We start from the raw sequence: 14916 nt of genomic DNA, 5'->3' as shown, positions 1-14916 counted from the left end.
GAAGCTGCTGGAGTGTGGGTGAGTTGGGGATGGGGTGCTGCCCCCAGGCAGGCCAGGGTCCTCAAAACACCAGGCATGTTCAGGGATGGGGACTTTATCTGTCACCCTGAAGTCTTTATGCCCTCCCCCCCAAGGCTCTGTCACCCATCACCCTCTCAAGGCCCCAGCTTCTCAGCTCCCCTGCGTGTCCTGCCTGCCCTGACGGTCCCTAGGGCTTTTGGCCACCTCATCCCAAGGCCAGTGCCAGTCCCGGCTGGCATGTACCTGGGCAGAGAGCCTTGCAGCTTGATTGAGGAGAGAAACTGTGGAGGGTTTGAGGTGCAGGGATTGCAGACCATCTAGACCAGCTTCTCATTCATTCACTCACGTGTTCATTGAATACTGAAATGCTGCTGTGTGCCTGGTCCACAGACAGGCAAACCAAGGACCAGAGAAGTGCCACTCCAAGGCCACACAGCTGTGAGTGGAGCAGCCTCTCTGCCTGTCCTGTCATACCAACTCTGCTGAGCCAGACCCTGGGCAGGGCTCTGGGCCACCAAGGGGACCACGACCAGGCCCCACTCTAACTGAGCCCATATTCTGATGGGGGAGGCAATCAGGCACCTATAGGGCAGAACGCCCAGTGCTGTGAAATGGGAAGCACAGCGCTGTGGGGGCTCGGAAGTGGATCTTGATCCAGCCTGGTGGTCAGACAGGGCTTCACAGGGGATGAGGTGAACAGTGTTCAGAGGCTGGAAACAGCATGATGACCCATCATGCTGGAGGGATGTTAAGTGACTCTGTGGCAGGGCTCAGGCAGCAGCAGGAGTGGGGGTTGCTGGGGACTGTGGCTTCTGGGCCAGGTGATCACAGTGCCCATTTCCCCAGTGTTTCTCCTGAGCAGCTGTCTGGGGCACTCTGGGGCCCTCGTCCTTGGGGACCCTCCGTTGGTTCTTTTTGACGTCTGGGGCCCACTGACCCAAGGTAACCCCTGTCTGGGCAGTCAGTGGCTAAGGGGACTGGACCCCAGGTTTCTCCTTCTCTCCCTCTCCTCTGGCGGAGGGCTGGCTACCCAGTGCTCTAGGGGTCTCTGCCCAGGCCTCAGGGGCTATGCGGGAGCAGCGTGGCCTGTGCCTGAGAGCTGAGGAGAGGACACTTCCTCCCCTGGGAGAGCATGGCATCATTCAGCACACAGAGCGCTCCCTTCTAACCCCAGACCAAATTAGCCTTCCAAATTACAGGCTGCATGTCCTCCAAATTGGGGATTGGGTGGGAGAACAGAGGCCCAGCTCTCCTTCCTGCTTCCTGCTCACAGAGGGCTCTCAACCCATCCCTAAATAACAGAACCATGTTAGGAAAGAATTCTGGGCACACACACCCTCCCACCCCAGGGTGCAGGGATCCCCAGGTCCCAGACCTGCATTCAGGCTCAGGGCAAGGCTTTTGCCCTCCTGGGGTTTGACAGTGAGCTTGGAACCAGAACATTCAGTCAAGGCCAGCTTAGGGTTCTGAGGGCATTTTGAGGATCATTCATTTATTCATCAAACACCTACTGGGCACAGTCTCTGTACCAGGCATTGTGCCTTGAGACACTGAGTGGCAATGGAGGTGACAGACATGTGACCAGAAAGGTACATGTCAGAATGAGCAGGCCTGTGGCAGGGGGTGTACAAGTGGCCCTGGGAACCCTTGATGAGGTCAGGGAGACCTTCCTGGAGGAAGGGGTATATAAGCTGAGTCCCAAAGGATGCATGTGTCCTTAGCCAGGGGAAGAGAGTTCAGGGAGAAAAGAACATCCAGTGCGAAGGCCAGGAGCAGAGAGTGAGGGAGGGGCATCAAGAAGTGGATGGTTGGTTCAGATCCAGGGGCCTTGTCAGCTATGCTGGGGGATTGGATTTCATCAGAAGTGCAAGGGAAGAGGAGGCCTGTGATCCCAGGAGTGGAGGAGGATGGGTGTGTGTGTGTGTGTGTGTGTGTGTGTGTGTGTGTGTGTGTGGGCAGAAGCACAGTTGGACCATGGCCCCACCCTGAGGGCTCCTGGTAGGTATGAAGGGATGTGGGGGCAGAGGAGGGGGTCCTGGACCTCCCACGTTGGCCTCCCTCCCACCCCCACCCCTTCCAGACAGCTTCGGGCCTTTGAAGAAACAATCCAGTTTACCACAAGGAAAATACGGGAGCCTGATGGTATTTCTTTGTGTCCTGAAATTAAGGTGCCTTCCTGTGTTTTCGCTAATTGGTTTGGAACTCTTCATGTTTTTGTTTTAGAAGAAAATTATTATGGATGTTGGGAATAAATGCGATCATTGTGTGGTGCTGAGAGCAGAGAATGAAAGGAAAACACCTCCTGAGCTCGCCCACTCTTGTGTCACCGAAGAGGCAAGTGAGGTGGGGAGGAGGGACTACGTGGCCACACAGCCACAGTGATGGTCCCCCAGGAGCAGGAAGGGGTGGCTTTTGGGGCTCGGTGGAGAGAGGATGCTTGGTGGGGGGTTCTCACAGCAGGGTGGAGAGAGGACCTGGGAGTTCCTCCAGCTTCTGGTCTTGCTTGCACACCTCCTGGGATGGAGAAATCACTGCTTCCCGTCTGCGTGTGGTGAATTGGCCCAGCTGTAGCTGGTGAGCAGTTTTCCCTGAGTAGGTAGTGCTCCTCCCCTCCAGTCTCACCCAAGGTTCTCTGCATCCCAATCTCTACCCCACCCAGGACCTCTGGTCTTCGCTTCAGCTGCCTGAAGTGAGGCTGGGGCCAGGGTGGTCTCTGTGGGTGGGACCCTGGGCTTCTGCAGGCTGCACGGCACTGGATCTGATCTGGCCCCAGTAGATGGTGCCTGCACTTCTGAGCCTGATGGCTGGGAGGGCTTCCGGGCTGGCGCTTCCCCGGCTGGCAGCCAGCGTGGGAGCGTGAGGAAAGGCACGAAGTCTGCTTCCTGGATGCACGGCCTGTTGTCCAGCACATCCTGCAGGGCCCGGCCCTGCTTGGCTGAGGACACAAGCTAGTGGGTAGAGTCAGGCCTGACAGACAGTTCCATGGGCAGCACTGGGCAGACAGGTGGGGCACCAGGTCAGTGCACGCCCTCACTCAGCAGGCTTCTGTTTAGCCCCTGCTATATGTCTGGCCCTGTGATGGCCGCTGGGCCCTCAGAAATGAATTAGACACAGACCCGCCCCTGCCCCCGAGAGCCCGTGGTCTGGACAGGCACGGAGGAGACAACAGAGAGCAATAAAAAACCTGTATCCCCGGCCGTACCAGCAAAATCAGCTCCAGACTTTGGGGAGTGAAATCCTACATAACCCACTTCTACCCAGCAGCTAGAAAGGGACCTCTAGAAGTCACCTCTGGCCTCCTGTTCCTTCTGCTTGACCTGCCATGGCTCCCTTTTGCTGGCCCCCAGAGGGCCTGTGTACTCTGGTCCAGCCTCTCCCTGGAGCTCAACTCCCTCCTCCACTTAGCTGCAGTGAACACTCAGGGTTTAATGGTCTCTCCAGCCATCTGGCCTTTGCCCAGGTTGTTCTCTCTGCCTGGAAAATGTCCCCTTCCTTTACCCTTGCTAACGCCTACTCACTCTTCAGAGTCAGCTTCCAGCCCTCTCCGTGGGTAGCTTTCCCGACCTCTAGATCATGACAGCCCCCTGGTACCTGTCCCTGTAGAGCCCCTTACACTGCTCCTCAGAGCATTCATGGAACTTGTGATCAGGTCTTTAATTGTGTGCTTGTTCCATTGGGGACGCAGGACCCAGAGCAGGCCAGGTTTCTCTTGGCCACTGCTGGATCCCGTCGTCTCACCCCAGAGGAGCCCAGAGGATGTGCTTAGTCAATATATGTTGAATGATGAGTAACATGTAAAACCCACATGTTTTTCTATTAATAGAAAGTTAAGTTCGGGCACAAACATCACAAAAATCTAGTAAGATTTAAATGCATGCTCATACCCACACACTGAGAATGTTGCAAAGATGGTTACACTGCCCCCTAAAATGTAATTACCCCTGCGCCTGCCCCCAAAGTCACTGGCATTGGCTGGTTCAGGGCAGCCCTGAAGTTAACAGCAATAGCAGTGACACTGGCCATGTGTGAAGTTAACAGCAATAGCAGTGACACTGGCCGTGTGTGAAGTTAACAGCAATAGCAGTGACACTGGCCGTGTGTGAAGTTAACAGCAATAGCAGTGACACTGGCCGTGTGTGAAGTTAACAGCAATAGCAGTGACACTGGCCATGTGTGAAGTTAACAGCAATAGCAGTGACACTGGCCGTGTGTGAAGTTAACAGCAATAGCAGTGACACTGGCCGTGTGTGAAGTTAACAGCAATAGCAGTGACACTGGCCATGTGTGAAGTTAACAGCAATAGCAGTGACACTGGCCGTGTGTTGGGAGCCACCTCAGCACTAAATAAGTGCAGATTTTTTTTTTTCAATGAAACATTATATTTGGATGCAAGAACCTAGAGTATCAAAGATTCATGTGGAGCCAAGATTCATTCATCAACAGACATTTCTTCAGAGCCAAGGGTTGGCTGAGCACTGAGGATCTGGTTGTGGACAGACGGCCTGCCTTTGCCTGTAGCGGCGTCAGGCTGAAGCCAGGAGGAAAAGCAGAATCAATGGACCCGACCTTTGGCCCTGGACCAAAGGGAAGGAAAGACATTTCCTCCTGTGGGATGTACAATCTCTGAGCGCATCTCTGTCAGCAAAGAGGCGCAGCCTGACCCTGTCCTGCGGGGCCCTGGAGATTCCATTTGTTCTGGTGGGGACCTGGGCCGGTCACGCCCCCCTCCCTGGGACAGCGTTCAAGCAGCTGTTAGAGCTGGGATGCGCCAAAGGACCTCGCAGAGACAGGCTCACCACCTTCCCTGCTCATGCTACCCTTTCCACGGGATGCCACTCCACAGCCTGTACGTGGGATCCAGCCCGCAGCCAGTGTCTGCCAGCCGCCACATTAGGGTCATGTGCAGGTCAAAGCAGCCCCTCTCTGCTGCCAGGTCATGGTTGGGTGTCCCGCTGTGTATGTGCATGTCAGGTGCGGGGCACGCAGAGGCTGGGGGGCTCTGGGAGAAAACGGTGAGCGCCTTGTGAGAACAGAGCCTTGCCTTCCCCTCAAAATCCCCAAGACCTGGCCTTTCACCCGCTTCAGACCAGAGTCCCCAAGGGCCTTAACCAGACAGACAACCGGCAGTGAGACAGCCAGCCTCCCTGGGTCCAGAGCCCCCATTCCACCTGGCAAGACTCTTGGGTCAGCGGCCTGGGATCTTCGGCCACCGTGCTGACGTGCTGAGGCCCAAGTTCGCACCCGGCTGTGCCCTGCCCGATAGAGAGGGCTCTGAAGGACACAGCTCTTCCTCTGTCAGGGCAGTGGGGCCATTTATCACGGAGATAAGCATTAGCCAGAGGGCAGAGTTGGCGGAAGGAGCTGTCTGGAGGAGATAATCTAGGGTCACTCAGAGGACATGGAAGAGCCATGTCCCCACTCCAGCCCCTGCCACCCAGACCCCGCCCCTATGCTTGCTGGCCAAGACATCTGGCTGTCTCACCTCATGGAAGACCTGATGCCCTCCGGGGACAAGGAGCTGGGCTATGGTTGGGCGTGGGGTGTGTTTCCTCTTCATGTTCCGTGCCATGGCAGGGCCCCTGTGATTCTGCCTCGCCTCTTCACAGATGGGGAAACAGGCCTGAGGGAGTGGGCTTTGGGCTGCTCTTGTCAGAGGGAGCGAACGTGGGGTCCTGACCCTGCCCTCGGCCTCCTGCACAGGGTAGGAGGGGAAATCCACGTGGTGCTGTGTCACTGGGCACTTCCTACGTCCCAGGTGTTGCCTGCATGGCCTGTGTCCTGTCCCCTCTACCCTGGGGACCAGGCATTGCCTTGTCCTCCTTTTCCAGAGGGAGGCAATGCCCAGAGAGATGAGGGTACCAGCCCATGGCCGAACCGCTGGAAAGTGGCCCAAGTAGGGTTTGAACGTGGGATTCTCAGAGCTGCATCCAGAGCACTGTCTGCCCAGAGGGGCTTTGGGTGCCTGGCAGAGGCCAGAACAAACCCACTAGATGGAGGACAGCTCTGGGATCCCTCTGCCCAGCTAAAAGCTGATACCCCAAACTGTCAGAAACCCCCAGGCTGCTCTGCTCACCCCACTTCCCTACCTTGGCGCTCAGTGGGGCTCAATAAATATTTCCGAACAAATTAATAAGTAAAAAATGAGCAAACACATGAGCATAAATCATGACATCTCCCCTCTACGAGTCCCTGGAGCTGGTCAGTCCCTCTCTTGGGGCTGTACACACTGGTTTTGGTATCTCCCTGCCAGGGACACATCTGCCCACCACCTACTGGCTCCTCACGGTGGTTCCATCAGAGAGAAGAACCCAGACCTTAGACTGCAGAGGAAGGGAGGAGGGAGAGGAAGGAGGGGAAGGAAGGAGCGAGGAGACCCCTCTGCTGGGCTGGGAGCCACACTTGTCATTACCCCATGGTGGACACTTGCAGCCCTGCAGCCCTCACCATCGGGGTCACTAAGTGTTGGTGTGTTCAGGGTGTTGCAGGGACCAGTGCTGGTCTGGGGGATGAACGCTGGATCTCCTTTCTCTGCCCCAATGTCCAGGGCAGTAGATTTGACCCAGAACCAGCCAGAGACTTTTCTGGAAAGTCTTTGCTACGTGAAGGGTAGGAGGGGGCACCCTGGGAGTCTTGGAATTCATCTGGCAGGCCTGGGGGCCTGGGTGGCTTTTGAGAGCCTTTCTGCCCATGACCACTTGCGGGGGTTCTGGGTACTATTTAGCCTGAGACATGCTGGGCAGGGAGAGGGGTCTGGATTGTTCAGGGAAGGGTCCCAGGGCCTGGGGAAGGAGCCAGTGAGCATGAACAGTTGTGCAGAAAGGAGCCCAGCCCCCGGGGCCTATGTTGGGGGGTGGGGGGCAGGAGGACAGACAGGTACAGCTGTGTCAGCCCCACCACTAGAGCCCCCTGGGAGCCCCCCACACCTGGAGGGGCCCTTCCTTGGATTTGGTTGGGGGCATTGGAACCTCAGGTGTGGAAGGGTTTTTAATTCTCGGACACTGGGTCACCTCATGTCAACCCAGGGGAAGATACAGACAGACCTCCAATCCTCAGGAGATAAGCTGAACTGGCTTGTGAACTGGCTGCCTCTGAACCAGTGCAGAGCAGCCCTGGGCAGCCTCCCCCAGAAAAGTCCCCACTCGGGTGGTTGGGAGGGGCATTGCCAGCAGCAGGACCCCACACTGAGCTGGTCCAGCCCCTCGGGGGACAGAACAGGCACACGACAATAATAGCAACCATAAAAGAAACCCAAGGAGCACAGCTCTTGCTGTGCCCCAGACAAGGCTAAGCTGGGCTTCCTGGCCACTCTCCCATTGCATTTAATTCTCATGACCCTATGAGGTGTACACAAGTATTATTCCCCGTTTTACAGATGAGGAGCCAAGGCCCAGAGTCACAGAGCATCAATAATCCTAATGGCACACGCGCACAACGCTCACAGAGGGACCTCAACACACTCCCAGGGTATGTCCTGCTGCTCGTGAGCATCCTTCTAGCAAGGGCATCTGTGACAGCAGAATCCCTAATGGGGGTGTCACTGGGTGAAGTGCCCACTGATCAAGTCCGTGTACAGGACCTCAGTGAGGTGGACATGGAAGCTGGTGTGGAAGGTGGACCAAGCCTATGGTTGAGGGAAGGTCATTTCTGCTGGTACAGATCGATCCCGTTTGTGTAACACATGTGTTACAGATATAAAACCTGGGGTGGCGCTGGGGCAGATGGGGCACCCTAGTACACACATGCTGGAGGACACCCACACAGAGCCCAAGGACCATACCTCCCGTACCTCAGCATCCAGCACCCGCACAGAGCTGATCACGGGAGACCTGCCAGGGCGCTCTCGTTCTCCCTCTTTCTCTCTCCACCTGAGCCCCTCTGCCCACCTGGCTGGGAATAAAGCACTGGAGGTGGGCTGGGCCCAGATCCCGGGCGCAGAGTCCTGGCTGGGGCTCCAGGCCTGGTGCAGACAATGGAGGCTTGGAGTCTTGGCTTTGCACTTCCTCAGCATCCCTACTATTCCCTCTCTTCCTCTCTGCTTCTCTCTTACTTGCTCCTGTCTCCCTCTCAGTGTTCTGAAGAGTCCTCCTCAGTGGCAGCAGATACACAGGTGACACGTCCTGCTGCCTCCGTCACACACAGTGCCTTTCCTCCTGCCCCAGGGACTCACGCTGTTTCTGGGCATCAGTCTGGGGTCAGGCTGACCTGTGGTGGCTACAGCCTCACTTGAGCTGTGCTCCCAGCCTGGCTCGGGCTGCACTTGAGCTGGACGGAGTAAAGAAGCCGCTGGCCTCGATGTCCCTGCCCACCCCTCCCCTGAAGCATCCCTGGGCCCAGTAGAGTCATGGGAGGACGGAGGCTTCTGGGACAGTGGCAGCGCCCAGGGCGGGTGTGGTGCCAGCGGACAGAGAGGGTGTGAGGATGGAGGGCTGAAATGGAGGATGGGATGAAGTGGGGGCAGAGCTGCACCCTTACAGGCAGGCCTCCCAGGGGCAGGTCTGTTCTTCCTCATCTCTGCCCCTAGCCCAGTAACTGCCTGCCTGTTCCCTGTGGCCCTAGGACACTGAGGGGCAGGAAGCTAGGCAGCTTCTGGTGCAGACTTTCCGTGGTCTTGGGACAGTCAGGGTACCAAGCCAGCCTCAGTTTCCCCATCTGTTATATGGGGCAAGGTGAGGGGAAGGTGCAGGCCTGGGCATGCCCACCAGGTACCAGGAAGACAACTACCAACGACTGTAGGGTATCCACACAGGCCCTTCTTGTCCATGCCTCCTGCCCCCATAGTCACCCTTTCGCTTAAGTACTGTTGCTCTCCCCGGCTTCCATGTGGACACCTGCCCAAGGCCACACAGACGGAGAATGCTGGTGTCAGGATTTGAACCGGTTGCCTCTCTTAGGCAACCTGCTGTCTGAGCAGAGCAAGAGGATGCCAGACACTGGCCCAGGATCGGGGCTGCCTGATCCCTGCACTGGCCAGAGGAGGCACCACAAATCCCACCTGCACGTCCACCCAGCCCACCCTGCTCAGAGCTGTTCTGTGCATCTTGGCTTGACGAGGTGTGGGGAATTCATCAACCTCCCACAGAGCCCACTGAGAACTGGCTATGAGTCCAGCCACCTCCCTGTCCCAGCAGCAACCCCCAAAGCCTGAGGCTTAATCCCCCAGGCATGTCCTGCCCCTCATCTTTCCCAGGCTGTGTTGCCCTTCTGCCCCTCTCCTCTAGGTGAAGCTGGTCACCTCACCCAATTCTTCCTCCTGGAAGCTCTCCCCGACTCCCCATCCTTCAGCATGTCTAGATTCCGTTCCCATGCCCAGAATTCCACCTCCTAGCATACAGGAGCCTCTCAGGTGCCTGGTGCCAGGCCTGGTGAGGCTCCAGATGGTGGCCAGCCAAGGGACCAAGGAGGACACCCCTCAGTGAGAGGAGCAGAAGGGCGGGAGTCAGGAGACCACTGTGGGCCTTCTCCGAGACTTAACGCAGGACACTTGCCCAGCAGGGTTTGCGGAAGAGAAGGTCTAGGAGGACCGACAACTTCTCTCCAACCTGCACATCAGAGCTGGCCGGGCTCCCAGGGAAGTCGCAGAGCATGAATGGACTCCTTGCCCCACCCGCAACAAGCAGAGAAACAGCCAACACCGGGGACCTCCTCCTGGGTGGCCTCCATGCTTAACCCTGCAGTTTCCACCTACAGAACAAGCACCAACTCCAGCCTGGAGACACCGAGCCAAGGGCCAACCTTGCCTTCTGTTCGCCCTGCACTGCCCATCTAAATCTCTGAGGTACTGGTCTGACATTCCCCATTTTCCCAATGAGGAATCTGGGGCTTTACAGGGTTAGTAACATGCCCAAGGTCACACAGCTTTAGGTGGCAGAGCTGGGGCTCAACCCCGGGCTGTCCTGCACCTGCAGGCGTAACTCCACTATGATGACCTGCTCAGCCCACACACAGAGGCTATCTGCGACCCTCAGCCGGAGGCAGCCTGTTTTGCACAGGGTTTTCTTTTTCTTTTTAAATTTTTTTATTAAAAAAAATTTTTTTTGAAGTATAGTTGATTTACAATGTTGTGTTAGTTTCAGATGTATAGCAAAGTGATTCCGTTATACATACATGTATTCTTTTTTTAATTTTTTAAAAATTTTTTATTTTTGGCTGTGTTGGGTCTTCGTTGCTGCGCGCGGGCTTTCTTTAGTTGTGGCAAGCAGGCTTCTCATTGTGGTGGCTTCTCTTGTTGCAGAGCACGGGCTCTAGGCTCATGGGCTTCAGTAGTTGTAGCACATGGGCTCAATAGTTGTGGCTCACGGGCTCTAGAGCGCAGGCTCAGTAGTTGTGGCGCACAGGCTTAGCTGCTCCGTGGCATGTGGGATCTTCCTGGACCAGGGCTTGAACCCATGGCCCCTGCATTGGCAGGCAGATTCTTAACCACTGCACCACCAGGGAAGCCTTATGTATATATATTCTTTGTCATATTCTTTTCCATCATGGTTAATTACAGGATATTGAATATAGTTCCCTGTGCTAAACAGTAAGACCTTATCGTTTATATATTTTATATGTAGTAGTTTGTATCTGCTAATCCCGAACTCCTAATTTATCCCTCTCCCACCCCCTTTCCCTTTTGGTAACCATAAATTTGTTTTCTTTGTCTGTGAATCTGTTCCTCTTCTGTAAATAAGTTCATTTGTGCCATATTTTAGATTCTGCATATATGTGATATATGATATTTGTCTTTCTCTGACTTATTCACTTAGTATGATAATCTCTAGGTCCATCCATGTTGCTGCAGATGGCATTATTTCATTCTTTTTTATAACTGAGTACTATTCCATTGTATATGTTGCACAGGGTTTTCTGTGCTGCACCTCAGGATGTCTGAGCCCACAGGACACCGAGCCCATCTGCGTGGATCTGCGTAGCCCTCAGTGGGCTCTGAGCCCAGGCAGGTGAGCTGGGCTCTGTAGGAGGCTCCCTGCCCCCAGCACCACTCTCTCAGGTCCAATAGGATCAGGTGGCCACAGCTGAATTCACTCCCCATCTCTCCGGGCAGGTGGAGGAGGTGGTCTCTGCGGTGGAGGAGAGGCTTCAGCGGCACGTGATGCGCCGAGGGGTGTGCCCAGCCTGGCGTGGAGCGGGGTAGGTGCTGGATAAGTGGATTCTGCTCCTCCGCTTTGGAGTTCCAGGAACATCCAGAGGCTACAGCGGAGGCTGCGGGGCAAAGCCAGTGCCAAGGCTGCAGGGCTGGAAGAGGCCAGAGCAGATACCCCCGTACCGGCTGCAGCACCAACAGGAGGGGCAGGTGCTGTGAGTGCCTCAGGGACCCCCACCTGGCCTACGCCCTGCTCCTGGGCCTCTGAGGGCTCCCTCCCCACCGCCTGCAGGATCACAGCTCAGCTTCCTGGCTCAGCGCCTTTTCCTCCCGGTAAGTCTCTGTTCCGTGTCCCAAAAGACAGGGAGAAAAACCCCTTCCCGTGAGGTTGATATAAGGTGATGTGTGCCTAGAACAGAGCCGGCACGCGGGAGGGTGAATCCCTGTAGTTTCCTCTTCCCTCACTCAGTTGGCCTGTGAGCTCCTGGGAGGCGGGTAAACATCCTGATGTGGCCCCTGGTGCGGACGGATTAATTACCGAATCACTGCGTTGTACTCATTGCCTAGCAGCTTGTGTTTCTGTCTCTTGGACTCACACAGAACACACAGGCCAGAAGTTCCACTTGCCTCCTGTTGGAAAAACAAAGGTTTGCAGGCAGCAGGGCCTGGAGGTGGGGGAGGGACAAATGGCCCCCTGAGGGCCTGCGGAGCCCTGACCTTCCCAGGGCCTGGACAGGTGTGTCCATGCATCCCAGGCTAATGCTGTACTGAGGCTGGGGAATATGAGGGGGACCCCATTAAATGGGTCCCTATGGGCTGTGCTGTCCAGTGCCCACTGGCCTGTCCTGGAGAAGGACCTCAGCCTCATGCCTTCCCAGAGACTCTTAGAATTTAGCAGGGAGTGGTAAACCAGAGCTGGGGAGAGAGCCCATCCCTGCCCCAACCCTAATCAAGATCCACGGGGAGGGCAGAGGCCTCTAATTGTTTCAGGAGAGGGAAATGTCACATCCTGGGACCCACAAGAGTCCTTAGGACAGACCACTGCCAAGTGAGGGTCCTTGGCTTCTCGCCGGAAAGAATTCAAGAACGAACCAGAGAAAAGCAAAGTCAGGTTTATTTAGCAGGATGCACACTCCATAGGTAGAATGTGGACCCTCTGGGAAAGTGAGAGCAGCCCCGGGGCATGGGGTTGTAGGTTTTTATGGGCTAAGTAATTTCATACGCTAAGGAGTGGGACAAATATTTTTGCTATTTCAGGGAAGGGGGGGATTTCCCAGGAATTGGGCCACTGTTCACTTTTTGACCTTTTACGGTCGTGTCAGAACTATCACAGTGTAAGGGGGAGTGATCTTGAGTATTATGATGACGTTATAATGAGCTAAAGGTCAATGACCAGACTATTCTCGAAGCCACCATGGTTTCAGCTGGTTCTATTCGGACTTAATTGCATCCCAACAGCTGTGCCCCCTCTTCACTTATCTAGTGTTTGTGTTCTGCCCCTTTCCCTCTTGTCTCATTCCCCCATCAGAGATTTTACTTCCATATTCTTATGGGAAGCAGAAGGGTGATGGTCTGTCTTCTTTGGCTGCTTCAGGGCTGAGTAGGGGCATTGACCTTGCCTGTCAGGGAGTAGAAATTTCTGGATGCCTAGTGTAAGGATCCCAGGGGCAGGACAGCTTCTTGTTTTAAGTCATAGGGCGGTATGGGCTGGAATCCTTGCCTAACCATCATTTTTTTTTTGGCTGCGCCATTCGCAGCTTGTGGAATCTTAGTTCCCCAATCGGGGATCGAACCCAGGCCCTCAGCAGTGAGAGCACAAAGTCCTAACCACTGGACCACCAGGGAATTCCCCTAACCATCATTTTGATGTGGAATTGTTGTAACCTGGAAAACATAAACTTTACCAAGAGGTGAAAGAGGCAGAATCCAAAGAGGAGGAGGAGTAGGAGTATGGCTGTTACTCAGGTTCCAAGTAAGGAACCAAGGCAGGCTAGGGAGGGCACTCTTAATGGTGGACCAGATGGCATTAGGGTCTGACCCCTGGTTGTAGCGGTGTAACCATGTTGCTTGTTCATAAATCTTGTTGATGTCCATCTCAATCTGGCCTGAATTGTTGACATAGGTGGAGCAGGTTTTGTTTATGACCGCACAAACGCCACCCTGCTCGTCCAGCAAGTAATCCAAGGCCAATCTATTGTCCGTAACCACATTGGCCACTGAGTTTAAAGAAGTTGAAAGTCTATTTAGGGCATTTCCAGTGGTCAGGGCTGGGTTCTCTAAAGTGTTGGTTAGGTTTTCTAGGGTTACCTCATGGTAGGCAAAGCCTCCCATGGAGTTGCCAGTCCCCCTGCCAGTCCTATTCTTGCCAATATTAATCCGATGGCCCTCCTGGGACGATTTTGAGTATTATGTATTGTGACAGTGATTGGAACCAAATGTCCTAATGTACAGGCTCCCTTATGCCACACATTATATAAGGATGAGTATTTACATAGGGGCCAAATTACCCTGGGGTGCCCTTGTCTTTGGGCCCTCATTCTGAGGAGTGCCACGTATCCAGGCTTATCTTGAAGGTGCAATAAGAGATCTGGGAACAGAAGAATTTAGCAAGGAAGCAGCCATCTAGATCCATGGAAGGGAAAAGTTAATGAACACAATGTGGGGACAAGAGCCCATTAGTATATTCAAAACAGTTAAGTTCCGGGAGTATTCCATGACCTCGGCTTAGGTGAGATGCTGTAGTAAGAAAGTTTTAATCCACAGTTTCCATAGAGCCTGACAACTTCTAGCCCAGTTTTTAGTCCATTCCATCCCTATCCCGTAGGCACCTGGGGTCTGGGCTTCATTATAAGCACAGAGAGTGGAGGCATTCGTGGGAATGCAGTTTGGGTCCAGGTTCCAAAACGCTGTGGTGATATTACCCTCTGGTGCCCAGGGATTGTTCCAAAGAGGCTCACCATAGCCAAGAGAACCATTAGAGGTGTAGTGACATTGGAAGCTTGACTGGTTTTCTGGATAACAAAAGTAGCCATGATTAAAGGAAAAGTTATGTCACCTTTTTAAAAAGAGTTAAAACGTAGGCAAGGTATCGGTCCTGATGGGGGTATCATCCGTCACACTCGTATCAGCTGTGGGGGTGGTTTCCATGTGTTTGAATTGGTAAAGCTCTTGTATGTACCTATTTGTACCTGTAACGACTGTTGTTAAGCCAGGGTTTTTATGGCAGGCCCAACAATTAACCAGTTTTTCGCCCAGGGCAACTATTTTTTTTTTTTTTTTTTTTAAATGGTTAAAGCATGCAAGGATTTATTTATTTATTTATTTATTTATTTTTTGGCTGTGTTGGGTCTTCGGTTCGTGCGAGGGCTTTCTCCAGTTGCGGCAAGCGGGGGCCACTCTTCATCGCGGTGCGGGGACCGCTCTTCATCGCGGTGCGCGGGCCCTTCTCTATCGCGGCCCCTCCCGTCGCGGGGCACAGGCTCCAGACGCGCAGGCTCAGCAATTGTGGCTCACGGGCCCAGCTGCTCCGCGGCATGTGGGATCTTCCCAGACCAGGGCTCGAACCCGTGTCCCCTGCACTAGCAGGCAGATTCTCAACCACTGCGCCACCAGGGAAGCCCGAGGGCAACTATTTTAGATATGTTTACTAAAGCATGATTTTCCCATTCCGAGCTGCAACCTTCGTCAGAAGTCCTACTAGTATGATGGCTTTTGACATCATATTACCGTATTTTTTCTTTCAGACCTAGCAGGGGCAAAGAAGATGTTTACCACGGGGAGGGGGTTCTGAAAAGCGGCAGAATAAGAGCGTGATA

At 54.5% G+C, this 14916-nt stretch overlaps 1 long non-coding RNA gene across 4 annotated transcripts in view; it reads left to right on the top strand.

Moving 5' to 3' along the window:
* LOC103008515 (uncharacterized) overlaps positions 1–14916 on the top strand; it is a 73568-nt gene that overhangs the window by 21569 nt on the left and 37083 nt on the right. For 3 of the 4 annotated variants that reach the window (XR_450374.2, XR_450371.2, XR_450372.2), the window contains 3 exons: positions 9514–9796; positions 10861–10958; positions 11063–11434. This is a non-coding gene — a long non-coding RNA (uncharacterized LOC103008515). Of the gene's footprint in view, positions 1–7400; positions 7486–9513; positions 9797–10860; positions 10959–11062; positions 11435–14916 lie in introns of those variants that run through there. The other variant, XR_009009383.1, reaches the window with a different exon arrangement.

This window comes from Balaenoptera acutorostrata, chromosome 10 (genome assembly GCF_949987535.1).
Source record: "Balaenoptera acutorostrata chromosome 10, mBalAcu1.1, whole genome shotgun sequence".
In the NCBI taxonomy this organism is placed as follows: domain Eukaryota; kingdom Metazoa; phylum Chordata; class Mammalia; order Artiodactyla; family Balaenopteridae; genus Balaenoptera; species Balaenoptera acutorostrata.
This window is presented reverse-complemented; position numbering and strand designations above follow the sequence as displayed.